Source organism: Photinus pyralis, unplaced genomic scaffold (assembly GCF_008802855.1).
Source record: "Photinus pyralis isolate 1611_PpyrPB1 unplaced genomic scaffold, Ppyr1.3 Ppyr1.4_LG3a, whole genome shotgun sequence".
Lineage (NCBI taxonomy): Eukaryota > Metazoa > Arthropoda > Insecta > Coleoptera > Lampyridae > Photinus > Photinus pyralis.
Window position 1 is genome coordinate 18143369 of NW_022170509.1, and position 16986 is coordinate 18160354.

Below are 16986 nucleotides of genomic sequence, written 5' to 3' on the forward strand. Positions count from 1 at the left end.
GACCGTGCCCTATAAAATTTATAATGATGTCTTATAAAAGATTTTGTGAGTACCTGTGTTGAGCTACCTGGAGAGGTTTTCGTGGGTGATTTACTGTCATTGCACATAGCATCAGTATCTTAGATAATATACTTTTGTCTCAAACTAATTAGGAAGGTTTCCCATTAGGGTCACCGTAAGGGAAACGACAAAATTGAAAAGGAAACTTTGTTGAAAGAATCTATTACGCGTTAAAATGTAACGTATAACGGAATTGAAAGGTTCGCGAAGAAACGTATGAGACTAGTTTATACTCGTTGATAAACGTTTGAGTTTATGATCACTTCAAAGCTTCAACTTATGGAGATCAACCCTCTTGGCGCATTTCGTTTTTAATGCCCATCCAGTTCTGGCATAACGCTTTTTAAGTAAATTGAAAAAGTTTCTTTCAAGTATGATCTTCATTAAGGTGTAAAGAATGTTCTTAAATAGGTATACTTCAATTGAATACGGTTGCGACACTTAAAATCTGAACATTAATTAAAGGTGGATGGTGCACTAACGATTTACTGGAACTTTCTAGCATAAAATGCGTGGTCACGATATGAACTGAAAATAAATTTACTGCGTTATGCAAAGTTTGGCAGTTCTCAACTAGCATTGAAAACAAGTCTCCTTAACCGATTTATTATTATATGAGGGAAATCTTCCAATAAAATGCAATTTCAATCCTCATCTTCCACACTTATATTGAATAATCTGCCATAAATTCAATTTTTCATCGTTATCTATGATGACTTCATTATTTTTGTCGCACACGATCCTCGAGTTATACTTTGTAAGCATGTCCATTAATTTCCAGGCAGCCCCGGATCAACCATTCCCCACAATCTCTTTACGGTAAGCAACCCTTTTCAGTATCGATTGAAGCCCTTTATTTTATTATCGCAACTTATTTGTATGCAAATTTGCTTTCAAAAAATATGCCGCAAAGTAAAAGTGTAACGTCATCCATTTTATAGCGTCAAAATATCTACCTATATTTGACATGAGTAGCCTTATTAGTAAGTTAATGACAACATTAACAAAATTTGATCGATGGTGTCTACAACAAACCGTGTAAAAAGCTCGGAAACACGATACAACACTTAACAAAGTTTGGTTTATTCCAATTACTGAAATTCTAACGCGATAATGAAGGTAAAGAGTTAATTTCTTGTATAACGCTACCATTTAGTAACGTAAACGTTAATTCATAAAAAATCGTCTCAAAGGCGGAAGGAATTCAGTTTTCAGAAAAAGCTCGCGCTTAAGTAATATGCGTATCATATTATTCTATTCCCCACTGCACTCTGGCTGGATGAAAATTTAAGGGAATGCGGTTGTGCAGTTTTTTTTCAATTCTTAATTTGGAGCCATGCACGTAAACTTCAAAAGGTTTCGATCCTCTTATCAATGACGACAAAGAACGCGAAATGACCACGTTCGGTGAACAAATGTAGAAAGATTACACTTTTGTTGGGGCTTTGAAAAGGAACCGTGTTCCAGTTATCTAGGAATACTTAGAGGCTGCCATGAAATGCATGTGTGGCAAACTCCTTGATATGGGAGATAAGATTTATCGAGAGGCAAAAATTAGGTTGCGTAAATGTGTTGGATTCCTTTGAAAACAGAATTGCGGATGGAAGGTCCAGCGTTTCTTTTCTAAGCTGGTGCGATAAATTGAATAATAGGTATCTTAGAAGCAACAATCTCTTTAAGTTAGATTCTGATTTCTATTTCTATTTGAAGCGCTTATTCGTATTTTCAGTGAGATGCTTAGCTGTTTTCTCGATCAGTGAGATGTATTTATAGTCTTCCTGTCAAGTACCTATGTAGGGACACGAGCCCAACTCCTAGCAGGCACATTTCATTGCCAAAATTTCCCTCCATAGTTTTAACTGTTTAGCCACTACTATAAATGTAAATAAAGTAGGGGCGAGGGTCTTTTACTAATAAATTAAGTTTAAATACATATTTCCCTCTGCCTCCCCTTGGCGTTGTAAATTAGATACACTGACGATATGTTACGTTGTGGTATTCATGACAATTAACTTCCTTTTCACAGTTATTAATTAAAAAATCAAGTTGTTATAATGAATTTTTTGAATGACATACTTTCTAAAAGACTAGAACCGAAAAAAACCGTTATAGACCGAAAAAAATGCGCAGTACCGAACCGTTATTTATTAGAACCGAAGCCCGAAACCGGACCGGAGCCGTTATAAATATTTTCGATTAAATATATAAAGTATTAATACGTGAGTCAATATTTTTCGTTTCGGTAAATTATTGGATCAAGCTAGGTATTCGTATTCAAATACGAGTATATTGCGTCGGGTTATTATGTGGAGTTGAAAAACCAGTTTATTAATCAATGTTGTACATTCAATTTAATTATACGATGCTCATAAGTCATAACATTATAAAAAGAACGGCAACCGGTAAAAAAAAGTTAAAGGCAGTTAATTCGTGCTTCGTTGGTTCTCAAAACCCTAAGCAGTCAAGATAATTTTGAACATCTTTTTCCATAAATAAACCAAATTAGAACTAATAAACTGTGAGGAACCTGGGCCGATTTCAAATTCGTCAATAATTTTGCAATATTTACATTCTACAGGTAACCAGTTGAAGGCGTTCCATCAGTAAATTTTTAAAATAACGGCTGGCTTCCAAAGGAGATCAGTTGTCAATGGATGAATATTTTAACTCATCGATAATTTATGTTAATTGAATATTTTTTAATGTATCCAAGTAGGAATCAACCGTTTTTGAGGATTTTGCATAAGAAATTTGCACTTAAAAGAAGACATTCTAACATTCCTGAAGAGGTCGATTTACGGGGATTTATCCCGTGAATGAATTTCTGTATTTCTTTGTTAATGATAGGCAACCCAAACCAAAGATATTAATTGTGAGAGTGGATCTTAAGGTCAATAGTACCATTTCTTCGTGTGGGTTAATTTTGGCCTCCAGAGGCGTGTAAACTTACTTGCGTAGAATTTTGTACCAGGTATTTAATTATTTACGAATATTATAAAGATCTAGGTGATTATTTCAATTTGTACGTGATCGCGACCGGATTTAGACTTTATTTTGCATTAATTACATTAAGTAGATTCATCTTGTAAATTACAAGTGTAAAGAAAATACGAGATTATTTTGAACAATATATTGAATCAATTCAATTTACTTGATTACTTATTTGAGAATGATCAAACCAGACCATTAGGTTTTAATTTACAGATTATAAGCGGAAATAAAGAGCCAACATTCAGCATGGCAAAGGTCATTGAACTTTTACTCATTGCTGAGCTAGCCGTGGTATTTATTATTGCACTATAAAAACAGTAAAATTTGTACCAGTGCCGTAAAGAATAAAATTCATTTTCAACAAGACGCGGTTCTAGCCCCTGTAAATGTAACTAGCCCGTTACAAGTGGCGCCCAACGGGGTGCTCCAATTAACTCTCTGCAAACGTCGAAATAAAAGACAAAATCGGTTCACGTACGCAAGCGGAAAATTTAGATTTGAGCGCACACGATCATTGTCGCTACCAGGGGCGGAGTAAATATTGTATAAAAAGGGTATCAGAATTTTTAAAGTTACTGGAACTTGACATTTTTCAGGAGGATACCAAGCTAGGTTTTTTGTTTAAATTGCCTATGGTACTACGGTCAGGTTTCATGAAGACTTTAAAAAAAGAAAAGCCTAGGATCGCCTTGAAGGTTCAGCGAAGAATCTCTCCTAACACAGTCTTTTTTAATATAGTCATCGAGTCAAAAAACCGAAACGGACTCGAGCTGGACGATCTTTAGAACCGGCGTTCTGAGTCTTTCTGCTTGCACGCTCTTTTCATTCTATAGCATTTTAATTTCGTTCTCTTTCAGTATGAAGCGGTACACGTATAAAATTTCCTATAGTGATATCTGCGAACCTCAAGAACACCAAATTCCAATTAATGCAAACTTACGTAACCCATTAATAAATGGATTTCGGTTTGCAATATAGGTAAAAGAAAGATAAGTAATTAAATTACAACGTATGGCGTAACATAAAAAGAAACGTATGAAAATAAATTTACCTCAAAACGATACAACCATGCCCTATCATGTAAAGACGCTTAGATAAATAATTTAAACAATTTAAGCGTGATGACTCTGGAATTTTCCAATTCTTTCGCTTAAATTAGAACCTGTCATTTCAAAAAATCCGGTTCAAGAACCTGAATTGTTATAAATAGCGTAAAAGATATATCGAAAGTTTGATATCCTTTACATTAGAGCGGAAGTCACATCAAAACTACATACAAAAGAAGTATAAATCATCAACTTAACAAATAGCCTTTGTATGACGGTATTCTTCAAGGAATAATAAGTTGTAGTTGCAGTATTGTAGAAGACACGATGTGGCACTGATCAAATTTACCATAAGAGCTAAAACGCTTCAAACGGGAGAGTGAAATTGTTATTTCCCCAAGCAACTGTTTTGGTAAAAACTTTTTTTTCAGTTTACGTACCTTTATTCATATTGCCAGTGGTGGATTTACATGTAGACACACTAGGCACGTCCCTAGAGGCGGCATTTTTTGCCCTATAGGTAACATATTAAGTTTTAAAATAAGTCCCCTAACAAGTTACAAATGACAAAAATTTTTAATTAAAATTATGAAATAAATTGGAATTGGTAGATAGTTTATACAAACTGTAACTGTAAGAATAATAATCGACAATGCAAGTTTTGACGTGTGTGAAAACTGAATCTTAGGTATACTGTATTTCTTTTCATATTAGTTTTAAAAGTTTCAAGTTACAATATGATTTTTATTAGCATCTCAAAATTTATTACAATTTAAAGATTATTTTGGGGCGCACATGTTTCGGTGTGCCTAGGGGCGCAAAAAATTTAAACCCGCCACTGCATATTGCCTATTACATTTCCATTTTCTTAAGGTTCGATCTATAAATTACCGGTTCTGCTAATCTTGGCTATTTTAACGATTTTTAATGAAAAACTTGCGACGGAAATTCCCACATTTTCTGGAATTAATGTTATTATATTACGTCTAATTAATAAGCACACCTGTCACAGAGGAACGATTCCCATTGGCAGTATTGATTAACTGCTGCAATGGTAAGCGCAGAGACAAATTAGAAAATGAAATCACAGTGGAATCTCGCGATGTTCCCCCTGAGTGTACACCCGAGCCCCTTCATTTATTTACATAGTCTCCCAACATTTTAGTAAAAAGGGACACATTTACCGAGTGCAGTATCATACCCTACCTGTAAGAACAATTAGAGCAGGCAACATTTCGATTCCTGATCGAAATTGAAGATGAAGGGTCACTCTGACGGCAATTCGTATTTAAAGCTCACCAAAAATAGAGCGCATTAAAAATATCTGAGATCCGATACCTTTGGAAGCGGTTTAAATATTTATGTAACATAAATAAATGATAAGGGTATCAATATTATAAATAAAACTGGATCATATTCACCATTTTTGCTGTTTTCAGAGTGCGTGTACGTTTTCATGATGCCACAGTATAAAATTGAAAAGATTTCTTATCTACCTCATGGGTAAAACAACGAAAACTATAGCCCTTCTTGCTCCCCAATGACTTAACATACGAACTGCCGTTTCTGGACCTGTTCAGACCGTGTGAGATACCACCGATACAACTCTTGAGCGCACGTTTTTCTCCAAAAACGAAAATCATCGTTTCCAAACAATGCTATTTATGAGCTAATGTAACAATTTTCTTGATTTCTATAAAGCATTTAATGGTCGGTTCTCTTTAAAAAAATTGCGTAAATAATATTTCAAACAAAATTAGGTCTTTGTCACCCGAACAGTAGAAGTTCTGCTTGGTCGGTTTTTCTTCAAAAAAAAAGTATTTGATGATGACCACAAAAGTTACAATCCAGGAAAAGTGGGGAAAAATAGGAGAGACATTTCTAAAAAATTATGTCATTTGTTCCAACATTGTGAAGTACAATCATCAGTACCTACTTCCGATAATTTTTTGTAATTTTAAGAATTTTTTGAATACGAAAATTTATGATATAATTTGACTTCAAAAATATCAGCCTACTGTGCAGAAACCGTGGAGGAATCAAAAACTGATTTAATTTACATATTTCTAACTCTAGTTGAGAAAAGTTTAATTAATTGTTTGGAATCTACCCTTTGTCATGTTGTTGTGTAACCGCTCATTGTATCTGAAGCTGTACTGTAATATATAATTTGCATTCGTAATGAAGTACAATTACCATTTGAGCCGCCAATAAAGAGCTATTTCTAAGAGTAGGAACGTTGCTCGGCGACATTATAATGTTGTTCTCTATTACCAGACTATGAACATTTTTAACATGAAAATTCTATCAATCTAAGTGTATGGCTTGATTATATAGGTACGTCAACTAATATAAAGGAAGAAGACTTTCAAAGAGAATATTGAAAAGGCACAAAATCGATACCTTCTCCACCGAAACTTAATTATATCCTCTACATTACGATCCGGATGTATTAATAAGCAAGACAATTACACATATAATTGAAAGTGTTATTATTTCCGAACTGTTTTCATATTTTTAGGTTGAAAAATTCCGCTACTACCATTTGGAGACGTATCAATTTCTACCCTGAGCAGCAGGATTGTCTATATAAAGCCATAATATATAAAGGGGAAGCTTATCTACGTACTTTCCTCGGCAATGGATTAGCGTAAAAGGGTATTACTTTTTTGATTTGATTGGAAAACAATGTTTCGCTTTCGCACGTTAATAAATAATAAACTACCCCAAAAATAAAATGAACTAGCATCATTTTAACGGTCACTTTCATTCAAGATTGAGATATAGTTCAGTATGCAGATAATTTTGACCTGCAAAAGGTGGTGTGAAAGATTTTATTATTTTAAATGGTCCAGTTGGGTTCAAATAACTGAATTTGAACAGAGCACACCAATTTTTTCCCGGCACAACTTTTGGCAGCCAAAAAACCTGAAAATGTTTGGACTTTTTTCAGTTTTTCGCTTAAAACCCGAAAACGGTATGAATAACACTTCTTTAATAAAAAAGAAAACAAAATCCTGCGTCGATCAAAGGATGAACAAACAACATCGGTCCAATAAATAATTGTTAAAAACTTTTCTAAAAAACTGAGTTAACCTTTTTTTTAATGCGTTGTGGCTCCTAAAGGAACGATAAAATTCACTACCCCTTTCCTAAAGATTGTAGGACATCCGAGCTCAAAAACTACTAAAAATTTAAAATTGGATCAATTTTTGAAATTTGTTGGAAATTATTGAATGAGCCGGAATGAACAAGACTCATTCAAATTGCTTGAATGGCGCTCCCAACACCACCCTTTCACTGCAACTGATGCCCTCATGCTACTAAGCAGCGGCATTTGTGACGTTTAAGCCGTAAAGGCCAGTTCGCCTTGCCCCTCATCTAATAATTGGCAAGCGAAAGTGTATTTCATTTTCATATAAATTGTAACAGCAACCCCAAACTTGTAAAGTCCCTAAGAACATTGTTTTGGGTGTAATGCTTACCAAAACCGCGTCTTTTGTTCAAGTTACTAATGATTTTGGACATTTTCGACCTTCTACATTATTTCAAGTTATTTCTATCTTTAAAAAAACACACCAAAACTTGTATTCCCAAATGACATCGTTTGTGGTTGCGTTGCCACCATAATAATTTCCTTAACTAACACGCTTCAACTACAGTATTTTTAGTTAATTTTCATATCAAATTTAATGAACTTGGTTGGATAAATAGTACCCGAAATTTAAAACATCTCTAAAACCGTTACACTTACCCAAACCACGTTTTTACGCAATGGGCTAAAGAATTTGAATTTTCTACAGAATTTCTAACGAGTTTTACCACATCCCTGGGACGTCATTTGAGGTAGGAGTTTTACAGATCAGAAAGGCATGCCCGAAACCTGGGTATAGCCGTAAGTTCAATCGTTCCATTTGTCATGGTTGCAAATACCATTAAACACTCATGCAAGAGGTAATAATACAAGTTCAAGACAAAATTATCTGATCTGAAAATGCGAAAAATGGAAATCCACTTTTCGATTCTTGAACCCTAAAGAAGTTTGTGAATACGTTGATATATTGAATGAATTTTTGGACCAATTAAATGCCTCTATTAAGGACCCGGATTTTAAGATTAATACAGAGAAAAAGAATGAAATTCCTACTCACCCTTTTCGTACAGTTTTAGGCATGAGGTGACACAACAATCTTGATTCGCATGTGTTTCGATTTCAAGATTTCATTTTGGAAAGATATCTAGTTCACTCATATCAAATTAATTCAAAATTAGTAAACTCTGCGACAATAATTATTATTAAAGCTATTAAAGGTAATGTGGTTTTTGTTAAGAATGAAATTATCAACAGATTTCTAAACACCTGTTTAAAATACCGACGCGGCCGACGCAATGGACTACACATGTGTTTCTAATTAACTTGAATAGATAAGATGATTGTATTTGTCGTGTATAAATTTTAATTAGGAGAATGATTGATTAAAACTAACGGCAGTTACATGTGTGGAGATAAATTTCCATACACAATATTTAGTCACACTTTACCTATTGTCCAAAATCATTTTGCATTGTATGCCCAATGTTTAAATGTAAAAATACAAATTACTTACTGCATTTTACGCGGTACCTAATCTGTGCTTGTTAAAATTCACCCTTAGCTTTCTTGTTTTCGGTACTAGGAACTCTCCTTCGAACCATTTGAAAATTTTGGAAACCATTCCGCACAATATGCACTGCACTTCGCGTTAACACGATCGAATGATTTGGTCATAAGGTATATTTTTGATATGGAGGGGCGGTAACGTAAGTAGGTAGAGATTAATCGCCTGATGCGCTTATCTGCACGTGCGGTCACTTTTACCTTTCAATAATATTGTTTTTCGGTACCGAATGAAGTCGTTCCTGATAAATATGACATGTGAACAATGAGATTGTGTTCTAAATTAATTTTCATTCTCACATGGAAAAAGTCAAAATCTGACTTTCCTTGTCTACCTTCCAATTGCATTTTGTCACTGAAATAGCTTTCTTTTGATCTTTCAAAAATAAACTTTAGCTTCTATTTGTTTTACTCAATATTGCCACGCAGTATTTGAAATTAACAATCGCAAATATTGTTATTAATTTATAATACCTTTGAGAAGGTGCGTGACGAAGCGTAGGTTTTTCTATATGAAAGCGGCGGTAGTAAAGTATTTGAATGGAGTGTCAAAAGCAAGTATGGGGAGGAATTTAAGAAGATTTCGAAAGGATTTCTGGGGATTTATAAGGAATTTTCTCCGATTTCAGGCATTTCCGTGGATCTCCAGGAATTGACGGGGAGCTTACGGGATTTCTTTGATCGCTTGTAAACATTTTTCTATTGAACCGATTTTGTTTGTTAATCTTTTGATCGACGCAGGATTGTGTTTTCTTTAATTTACTAAAGACGTCCGATTCATAAAATATGGACCGTTTTCGAGTTTTAAGCGAAAAACTGAAAAAAGTCCGAACATTTTGAGGTGTTTTGGCTGCCAAAAGTTGTGCCAGGAACACTGTAGGGCGGCTGCTGTTGCCTTAGGCCAGTGTTTCTCAAACTTTTTTGTCTGGCGGCACACTGAAATTATTAAACAAAATTATAATTATTATTTTTTGCTTTTTTTACAGTTAGTAAAAATAGTAAGGATGAGAAGTGTTTAAAAAAACAATTTTTGTAAGTAAGTTTATTTCTAAACACAGAAACATTTAAAACGAAAGTTACTATTTCAAATGTCAGAACCTTGCACTTAATGATTAGTATATACCACTTTGCGCACAACTTCTAGGCACCTTAACACAATATTTTAGATTTGGCGCCATCAAGTCTCCCCGTGTGGGCTCGTGTAATGCGGTGATGAAAAAAGGACCCCACAAACAGGAAGATCACAAGATATATCACATCAAAACGGGAGCAGCTGGACGTATATACCAAAAAAAGTCCAGCAGACGCACAAGAAAAGCGAATTAAATATTAAAGACCACCAATACCACCAGGATAACTACATGGAGCAAATCTACCAGGTGTACAATCAGGCTGTCGAGCTCCTTGACAACTGGGAACGCGATCTGGGCATGGAGGAGAAGGTTGATGAAAAAGGTTCCGAACAGCTTATTCGGATTAAGAAACAATTTGATACGCTTTTAACACAGATAGAAGAACAATTGGTGTCACCCCAAAATATGAAGAAAGCCGTAAGGATGATTGGCCGAGCCGAAAGAAAGTAGGACGTAAAGAGAAGATAGAATTCCAGGCATATGAAGGAAAATTCTCCTACGCGTATTTCACGGACTGGAAACACGGGGAGTTCCAAGAACGCTATGAGAGGATTCGGGGACTGATCGATGTGGAAGCACACGCCAGCCCGAAAAAGGTAAAATTACCAACAATACAAATTCCCATTTTTAGAACGGTGTATGAAAATTGGACGCTATTCCACGATTTGTTTCTCAAATTGATCCACTCGAATGTCGCTGTCGAATACGGAAAGGATGCACTACCTGAAGAGCCACGTGGAAGGGGAGGCGGCCAGATTAATCCAGTATCTCCAACCAAAATTACGAGACAACAGGGCAGGCATTAAACGGCGATATTGCAACGCGAGGCTCATTGTATCGAAACTTTTAGACAAGATCCTGGAGTCAGAGGGGGGGGGGCATGGAAGAGTAGCTCCACCTCCTCTGCATCCCGTCTAAATACAATCTAAACGAAAAGTTTATTTTATAGCCCAGCTAGCCTGAGATGAAAGGATGGTTCTTACACGAACAACCTTTCGGCGGCAGACGAGACACTGAGAGACGCTCACTTTCTCGGAGTCACCACCGCGCCATAGCCCAACTGTCCTGAGGTAGCACCCTTCGTTCCCACAGATATCCAGATGTGGATGTTGCGAGGTTGATCAATGGTTCTCAGCATACAAATCACCAGGATTGGACGGCATAATACCAGCCCGGCTGCAATGGGGACTGGATGTTATTGTCAGCTGCCTCGTGAGAATATGTTCACGAGCCTAAATAATGGAGGGAGATGGTTTTTACGTCGTAGGGCGAATTGAGAGATTGCTGGTCCACACTTAAGGACTTAATGACTTAATCTAAATTTCTAGCAGGAGAAGGCGGTAGTTTCGGAGACGTCATGTTTGTTGACATTCCCACCAGTAAAATTACCATGTAATGTGAACTTTCCGCTGCAGTAGCTGTAAACGAAAAAACGCACCCGTTTCCAAAACCTTTCTCGCAGTAGCACTAAAATCAGCAGTCCAAATTGTCCTAGAATCCTAGAAGTTTTTTCTAATAGATAGCCTATAACATACATTCCAACTACTGCCCTCGAATTTGAATCAGCCTGTATAGTACTTGTGAATGAATGTCAGAAAATTTGACGTTGTATTTGACCAGAGGGATTTTGGTGCTCTTTTAGTATTGTACACTGACACCATTTTTATAACGATCGATATAGACAGCCACTGAATATAATATTACTTCATCTGCACCCTTAATTACATTGAAATGGCGTCATCATCAGTCCTCCATCAAACGCTTCGTAATTTTTAATATTACTTGACTCGACTTTGGCTCTAAAAAATGCACGATGCTATAAAGTTTCAACGTTCAGTTCATGGTCTATACATTTTAATTATTACAACCAACAAGCAGAGCTGGGCAGTATTCGATTTTGTAAATAGTTTTTAGTATTCAAATCCTTTAAAGTATTCAAATACTTTGTAATTAAATACTTTTATGGAAGAAGTATTTGTATTTGTAACTCAAATACTTTCACAAATATTTAGTATTCGAATACTTCGCAAAGTACTTGTTTTTACCAAAAATCGACTGCACCAAAATTTCTCAGGAAAACACTTTTTCCTATTAATTTTGGTGCCTAGAACTCAAAACAATTCGTACTTTTTCGATTGGACCTCTCAATTAAAAGTTATGGACTAGAAAACAATTTCGAAGGAAAATTCAACGGGCTGTAACTTTTGAAGTAGTATCCCAATCTTTAAACTGTTTGAAATTATGGATTCTACAGGCCACATTCTATAAGAAAAATTTTTTTCCGGGTCGATCTGAGACAATTTTTTATTCGGGCCTCATAAAAAGTCAGTGTATAACCTTCCTTTTTTACCAAAAATCGACTGCACAAAAATTTCTGGGGAAACACTTTTTCTTATTAATTTTGGTGCGTAGAATCCAAAACAATTCGTACTTTTTCGATCAGACTTCTCCATCAAAAGTTATAGACTAGAAACCAATTTCGAAAGAAAATTCAAAGGGCTGTAGCTTTTGAACTAGTAGCCCAATCTTGGAACTGTTTCAAATTATGGATTCTACAAGCCACATTCTATAAGAAAATTTAACACATTTTCTTATTAATTTTGGTGCGTAGAATCCAAAACAATTCATACTTTTTCGATTGGACTCTCAATCAAAAGTTATGGACTAGAAAACAATTTCGACGGAAAATTCAACGGGCTGTAACTTTTGAAGTAGTAGCCCAATCTTGGAACTGTTTGAAATTATGGATTCTACAGGCCACATTCTATAAGAAAATTTTTTTTCCGGGTCGATCTGAGACCATTTTTTTTTTCGGGGCTCAAAAAAAGGCAGTGTATAACCTTCTTTTTTTACCAAAAATCGACTGCACCAAAATTTCTCGGGAAAACACTTTTTCTTATTAATTTTGGTGCGTAGAATCCAAAACAATTCGTACTTTTTCGATCAGGCTTCTCAATCAAAAGTTATAGACTAGAAACCAATTTCGAAAGAAAATTCAAAGGGCTGTAACTTTTGAACTAGTAGCCCAATCTTGGAACTGCTTGAAATGATGGTTTCTACAGGCCACGTTCTATAAGAAAAATTTTTTTCCGGGACGATCTGACAATTTTTTTTTCGGGGCAAAAAAAAGGCAGTGTATAACCTTCCTTTTTTCCAAAAATCGACTGCACCAAAATTTCTCGGGAAAACACTTTTTCTTATTAATTTTGGTGCGTAGAATCCAAAACAATTCGTACTTTTTCGATCAGACTTCTCAATCAAAAGTTATAGACTGGAAACCAATTTCGAAAGAAAATTCAAAGGGCTGTAACTTTTGAACTAGTAGCCCAATCTTGGAACTGTTTGAAATTATGGATTTTACAGGCCACGTTCTATAAGAAAATTTTTTTCCGGGTCGATCTGAGACAATTTTTTTTGAGGCCCGAAATAAAGGCTTCCTTTTTTACCAAAAATCGACAGCACCAAAATTTCTTGGGAAAACACTTTTTCTAATTAATTTTGGTGCGTAGAATCCAAAACAATTCGTACTTTCTCGATCAGACTTCTCAATCAAAAGTTATAGACAACAAACCAATTTCGAAAGAAAATTCAAAGGGCTGTAACTTTTGCACTAGTCGATCTGAGACAATTTTTTTTGAGGCCCGAAAAAAAAGGCAGGCTATAACCTTCCTTTTTTACCAAAAATCGACTATGCATATGCAGCTGATTATGCTTGTTTTATAGCCAGTATGCGGCCACAGACATTAGTACTCTTTGATAATGATCTCTGTTACAGGGTGTCCAAAAAGTATGGAATATCAAAAAATGTTTCCAGTAAAACTTATTTTGTATTGTATTCCATCACATGGAATTTTTTTATTTTTTTAAAACAAAAGCGTAACAGAAATAAACATTTTTTAAGGACAAATTAAAGTGTTTCTTTCCCTTTTCAACCATGTAAAATATTAATACCCTTGCATCGGAATAATCTTGAGAAAATCGCGAAAAACTGCTCACTCATGAGCAGNTCTCAATCAAAAGTTATAGACTAGAAACCAATTTCGAAAGAAAATTCAACGGGCTGTAACTTTTGAACTAGTAGCCCAATCTTGGAACTGTTTGAAATTATGGATTCTACAGGCCACATTCTATAAGAAAATTTTTTTTCGGGTCGATCTGAGACAATTTTTTTTTCGTGGCTCAAAAAAAGGCAGTGATTAACCTTCCTTTTTTACCAAAAATCGACTACACCAAAATTTCTCGGGAAAACACTTTTTCTTATTAATTTTGGTGCGTAGAATCCAAACCAATTCGTACTTTTTCGATCAGACTTCTCAATCAAAAGTTATAGACTAGAAACCAATTTCGAAAGAAAATTCAAAGGGCTGTAACTTTTCAACTAGTAGCCCAATCTTGGAACTGTTTGAAATTATGGATTTTACAGGCCACGTTCTATAAGAAAACTTTTTTCCGGGACGATCTGAGACAATTTTTTTTCAGGGCAAAAAAAAGGCAGTGTATAACCTTCCTTTTTTCCAAAAATCGACTGCACCAAAATTTCTCGGGAAAACACTTTTTCTTATTAATTTTGGTGCGTAGAATCCAAAACAATTCGTACTTTTTCGATCAGACTCTCAATCAAAAGTTATAGACTAGAAACCAATTTCGAAAGAAAATTCAAAGGGCTGTAACTTTTGAACTAGTAGCCCAATCTTGGAACTGTTTGTAATTATGGATTCTACAGGCCACATTCTATAAGAAAATTTTTTTTCCGGGTCGATCTGAGACAATTTTTTTTTCGGGGCTCAAAAAAAGGCAGTGTATAACCTTCCTTTTTCACCAAAAATCGACTACACCAAAATTTCTCGGGAAAACACTTTTTCTTATTAATTTTGGTGCGTAGAATCCAAAACAATTCGTACTTTTTCAATCAGACTTCTCAATCAAAGGTTATAGACAAGAAACCAATTTCGAAAGAAAATTCAAAGGGCTGTCACTTTTGAAGTAGTAGCCCAAGCTTTAAACTGTTTGAAATTATGGATTCTACAGGCCACATTCTATAAGAAAATGCCGGTCGATCTCAGACATATTATTCAAATATTTGAGAACAATTTAGAAATGTTTAGGGAAAGTTTCCATTGTCAACAAACTATCATGCACACGGACAAACGGATGGTCAAAAATGAATCTGTTCCAAAATCGCTAGGATTAATTTCAGAAAGGCGTACGTATCATGTGCACGACGCTTTGAAAACTGGTACACGTATTCTTAAGGATACAACTGGTATAAGAAAGGTCCTGGTAGGTACCTCCTATATAATAGCATTGTATTTATATAAGGTATAAATACAATGATAATAGTATAATAATAATACGCTTCTACTCCCCTTAAATTTGTATATAACAATAGAAATATAAAAAGAGCTAACCCCATACAAAGTATAACTTGATTTTTAGCGCATTTCCACAAAAATAAAAAAAAATGCGCTATTGTGGCCACTTTGTCCGTCCGTCCGTCCGTCCGTCCGGCTGTCCGTCCGGCTGTCCGTCCGTCCGTCCGTCCGCTCGTTTTGCGACGCTACTAGTTCTTTATCTTAAGAGCTATTGTTCTACTTTTTTCGCTATTGGTTCGTTATGGTGTCGAGTCTTGTACCAAGGAAGGAATTTTTCTGTACCGCTTAAAAAAAAGTTATTGAAAAAAAAAACAAAAAACCGTTTTTACATGTTCCATAATTTTACACTTTTGCCGTTTATTAACGATCCTAGAGATCGTTTATAATTTTGCATTGCTATCTGTCGCCTGCTGGTTGGTCTGTCCGTCTGTTCCTTTGTCTGTCTGTCCATCTATCTGTCCGTGTGAACGATAACTTTGTTTAGAAATGTTCGATCGCTTTTACATCTCCGTTAGTTATGAATTGAATTGCATGAAATTCAATATGGGCATAGATTTAGCCATATAATACGCAATGCCAAAAGTTGGATCGAATCGATTCAAAATTCACAGTGCCCTTTTCGAATCTCGACCATTTATAAACCGAATTGCAAACTTTTTTACTTATAAAAGTATTTGAATGAAATTTGATACATAGGCACTTGAAATAAAGGAAAATCAAACACCAATTTCAAAATTTGGTTTTGCGCATGCGCAGTGCCAACTTTTTTATTTATGGAAGAATTTAAACGAAATTTGATACATAAGCACTTCGAATAAAGGAAAATCAACGCCAATTTCAAAATTTGGTTTTGCGCATGCGCAGTGCCAACTTTTTTATTTATGGAAGAATTTTAAACGAAATTGANCTTTCGATCGCCCACGGACTTTCAAACGATCGAACTGCTCCTAGCGGCGGCCAGTTGACACATGGTCACAAACTGTTATATGGGATCTGCGCTTCTGATAGTTATAAATTCAATGCCTGGGAGTTAAGTACACTACAACTTCAATGCAAATATTCCCGAAGTTTATGTATTATAAATCGTACAAGTTAAAGATTTGTAGATATCCGTACCCTTAAGGCTGGACAGTACATACAGAACGGAGTATGTAAAGTTGCCTATTCTCAATCCCCAAATTTGGTTATTTATAATATTAATTTGTGTTCGACTTCGATGGTAAAAACATAAACTTAGTCCAATTATAATGCACATTTTCTATCTGTATAAAACCAGCCCCGCGGCGGAAGCGATCTTTTCGCGCTTTTTAGAAAAACTTTTAAGTTGTTTTTCCAAGATAACTTATCTATAAATGAAGTTGGAACAATTTCCAAAATTAAGATACGTTCGTAAACTTAATATCTAGGCAATAACGCCAGGAAAATTTATTTCCTTTTTTCTTTTCCAAAATAAAGATAAAGATAAAGATAAAAAAAAGATTATTTTAAAACATTTTAGTAAACCCCGGCGTTATTGTCTAGCTAAAGCATTCACCTTTCACAGGAATATTCGACCCCTTCTTCAACTTCACTCAGAATTAAGATATCGTGGAACGAAATCACGCGTTTTCGGGCAACGGAACGGGTGTACTGTCCAGCCTTAAAGCAACCTATTTTTCCAATTACAGCAAAACCAGAAATGTTGATTTGAACATTCGTCTTACGCGGTTTGTTTTTATCTGTTTTTT

The 16986-nt window shown here is 35.3% G+C and overlaps 1 protein-coding gene across 1 annotated transcript in view; it reads right to left on the reverse strand.

Annotated features, from left to right (window-relative positions):
- Positions 1-8810, reverse strand: part of LOC116165843 (metabotropic glutamate receptor 8-like) — a 102940-nt gene extending 94130 nt beyond the window's left edge. The window contains exon 1 of the mRNA XM_031480537.1: positions 8705-8810. The gene's annotated coding sequence lies outside the window, so the exon portion shown is untranslated. The remainder of the gene's footprint in view (positions 1-8704) is intronic.
- Between the last annotated feature and the right edge of the window lie 8176 nt (positions 8811-16986).